Here is a 3,824-nt window from a genome sequence, read left to right as displayed (position 1 = left end):
GTTATAAGGTTGAAAATTTCAAGGTATGAGTAGAACTATGAAAGTGTTGATGCTCTATGATGAACTAATTAAATCGACAAGATTAGAACTAAGCTACCCAAATACATGCCCATAGTGATGCATCAATGCAATAGAGATGATGTGAAATTAGTCTTATAAGCTTGAGAGAGATGGAAGAAGATCAATAGTTAACCTTATTGTATACTTGAAAATTTATTTTTTCAAGGACAAGAGAGGTTCAAGAGTCAAATAGTTGAAGAGACACTCCAAAGGGGAATAGAAGAGTATAATTATGTGAAAGGTGTAAGAGAGTAGATTAGTTGTTAGAGTCCCCATTTCATGTGGAATTGCTATATCACACCCTTGTACCATGGGTTTTTCATGGTGATATCATGGGCTTTGAGGCCCAAAATGAATCTTTATTACGTGACTTCTACATTGACAATCATAGTACTTTAAGCAAATGCATGGTCTGGATAACACCAAACGATTGATAATATTAGGGATTTGATAGAAATTGACTCCTTAAATAGAAAGTCCTAGATTGGTTTAGCAGGTTCCGGACCCAAATTAAGGTAGACTATGTGTAATGGAACCAAGTTGGGGGTTTGTATAACTAGATTTATAATGCTAGAAAATGTTTCAAATGGTTGCTATGAGGTGTCAAAAAAATCCAAACTAGAAACCATGGCTAAGACTAAAAGGTAATAAAGAGCTAAAAAATCCATGCAAGTCCTAAACATCCTGGTGAGGTCCCATGCCTACGTTGGGGTGAAAGAGATTGTAGAAATGTGATCTAGCATATTAACATAGTAACTGAAAGACATCATGGTATCAATAGATGAGCTTTGTATGAAGGTGACACATAAATGAATTACACAAAAAAACTTTTTGCATATTTAAATATCCGTATACAAATTTTAAGTGTTACACATTTACATGGAATTGACATATTTCCAATATTAAAATTATATATATATATATATATATGTAATTTGTTATGAAAATTGAATATATATATATATATATATCTATATATATATATATATATATATATATATATATATATATATAGTTGAAATTTATCACGCAAATTTACTATATATTCATAATCATAAATAGATAAGAAAACTCTATCATAATTTTTTGTTAGGATAGATATAATATTTATAAATATCTAAAATAATGAATTCCCTTAACATCACACATATAATTTATATTTAATTTTATTGTTATATTTTTTAATATATAGTATTATAATATATTTTTGAAAAATAGGTTTTAGAATTTGATTTGGAGAGAGTTTTAACTTCAAATTTTATATTTAATATGGTTTTTTAATATTTAAAAGTATCAACTAAAATAAATTTATACTTTATACTTTTCAAATTTTACTTTAACAATTAAATTTAATTATTTTTTATAAAAATTAATTCAAATTTTATATTTATATATATATATATATATATATATCCAAAATCTCAAAAAAAAAAAGAAAAAGAAAAAGAAAGAAAGAAAAAGAAAAAAAAGAAAAAACTTTTGATTAAAAAAAATACTCAACTTTCTTTATTAAAATATAAATGATACTAAAATAACCCATAGTGACGTTATACAAATTATATAGTTTGGTGAGTTCAATAAATATTAGAGGAACATCAAAGAATTGCTATCCAGTTTATGTAAACTTAACTTTAACCTTCTGCCCAACACATACACAAACTATTTAATACATATAATATAACTAAATAACATGAAACAGCATTGGATACATATAATACAACTAAATGACAAAATCAGACCGAAGGGATATGACGTCATTGCTGAGAGTTGGTGGACATCAACTCATGAAAATTTGAGAAATAAACGATATACATATAAAGACAACCACCATAAATTACTGGCAAAGTTTTGTCTTCCCTTAGTGTCGTTTTATACATGAATTGAATGTATGTTCGTTTATGTTTAGTGTGTTCGGAATCACTCTTAAAATAGATCAATGGTAATCCAACCTCCATGGCTAATTTGGGCATTTGGTTCAAGGAGACATTGGAACCATTTAATGACATCACCCAATAGAGAATGTGGAAAGGGATTAACCAACATGACGTTATTAGTCCCTGCCATCTGGCATCCGGCAGGGACTATAGTAATCGATCCGCGATGCTGTACCATTAATTCGGGGCGACTTTAAGCGGCTTATGGCAAGATAACCAAAGTTTTTGAACGCTGCTGTGTTTACCATGATCAGCATAACCAAAGTTTCCGAAAGTGACCATTTTTGCCTTCTTATTTGGCCTCTTCCCGAGGCGGAAGAGGCTGGACCATAGGTTTATTTTCCTTTACCGTGTTTATTATCTCTGGCGGTCTACGTATATTTATATTAATGTTACAGGTATGTTAGCATTAGTTCGCTAACATTTGTTTGTAGCGTTGTTTGCAGGTTGGTATAGCAGGTTTGTTTGCAGGTTGGCAGCTGTTCTGCATGAAGTGGTGTACGTGTCGATGTCTCCACTGAATGGCTGTTGCAATCTCCCAAATAAAGTCCCTCCATCTCCCAGCACTTTGTTAGGGTAACAATTGCCCTTTTCCTTGCTTCACTCCGGTCATTCGTGCCTCTGCCGCAAGGAGGTCTCGGCTCATCCACTAGTTGTAGCCCTCTACGGTGACTCTTTCTCTCTTCCTGGTGGGTCTCATTTGCTCATTCCCTGCTCTGCATCTTGCTTCCTATTGTTGAAGAGGGTTTACCAGTTCTGAAGGTTATTGCAGTCCAGCCATGGCAATTGTTCATAGCTCTGGAGTCGTGTCAACGCTACACGGTCTGATTGAACCATCAGGTAAGAAAAATTCTTCAGTTTGCCTATTCCTTCGAGGCTACCAAATCTGTAGGTTTTCATTAAATGTTTTCAATCTTCCAGTTACTATTTTTCCCATGCAGTGGCCCAACCTCTTACCACACTATGAAAGATCAAGGGTTTACAGAAGCTTCATAGTTTTTCCCACTTTATCTTTATTCTTTTCCTGTTTTACCTATTCAGTACTGCTGCCACTTAATTTTTTTTTAATGTGCAGTTATAAAGAGAATTTCCCTTTCGCAGCTTCATCTTGCGTGCTAGATTTTTCTCTATGCCAGTTGCAGGGTTCAGGTTAATTCCTCCTCCTTGTCTATTTCTTCCACCGAGAACCGGTTAAATAATCCTCATTTGATTTTCAGAGTTAAAGACTGTATTTACCCTTCTTCCTTTTTGCGTGGTACAGGTACGCTACCATTGGGTTATGCTCAACTGCCTGGAGATTGACTGTGGAATTTTGCGTAGGAACTTTGGCTGCGAAATTTTAGTACCTTAACGCACTTTGTAATGAACAGAGGCAGCATGCCGTGTACGAACTCTTTTCTCGACCAGTAGTTCAACGTTAGTGCTCCATGGAGCGCACTGTTAAGCCGAAATTGGTCTAACTAAAGGTGACTAACGCTTTTGTCGTCTCGCTGCACCGCATTAGTATGGTATGGTTTACATCATGCCGTTATAATTTACAGAATTTCTGGAAAGATATTTTGAATTTACAGAGCATTTCGTTATAATTTAATGCCTTTATGCTATAATCCAGATGCAACAAGCGATAATTTAAGATTTTGTTCGAGAAGAAAATTTATTGAGATCAAATCTATTCTTGTCCTCTTGCAGCAGTTCTAGATTTTCCTATGGTTTGCAAATCTACTGATATGGGGGAACTCTGTTTAATACCGGCTTTGTTAGACTTCATAGTCAATATCAGTTACAGATTTTGTTCAGTATAGAGCCCTTAGAGTAGTATGTATATATTGC

The 3,824-nt window shown here is 33.6% G+C and overlaps 1 long non-coding RNA gene across 1 annotated transcript; it reads left to right on the top strand.

Annotated features, from left to right (window-relative positions):
- Window positions 1-2,667: 2,667 nt before the first annotated feature.
- Window positions 2,668-3,368, top strand: LOC149153969 (uncharacterized). Its single transcript, XR_016263723.1, has 3 exons — window positions 2,668-2,834; window positions 3,070-3,143; window positions 3,256-3,368. It is a non-coding gene; the product is annotated as an uncharacterized LOC149153969 (long non-coding RNA).
- The last annotated feature ends 456 nt before the right edge of the window (window positions 3,369-3,824 follow it).

The sequence above is a fragment of the Pinus tabuliformis genome, chromosome 9 (assembly GCF_031772625.1).
Source record: "Pinus tabuliformis cultivar Carrire ecotype Pingquan chromosome 9, CPIR1, whole genome shotgun sequence".
Taxonomy (NCBI): domain Eukaryota; kingdom Viridiplantae; phylum Streptophyta; class Pinopsida; order Pinales; family Pinaceae; genus Pinus; species Pinus tabuliformis.
Note: the sequence above shows the minus strand (reverse complement) of the source record. Positions and strands in the feature narration are given on the sequence as shown.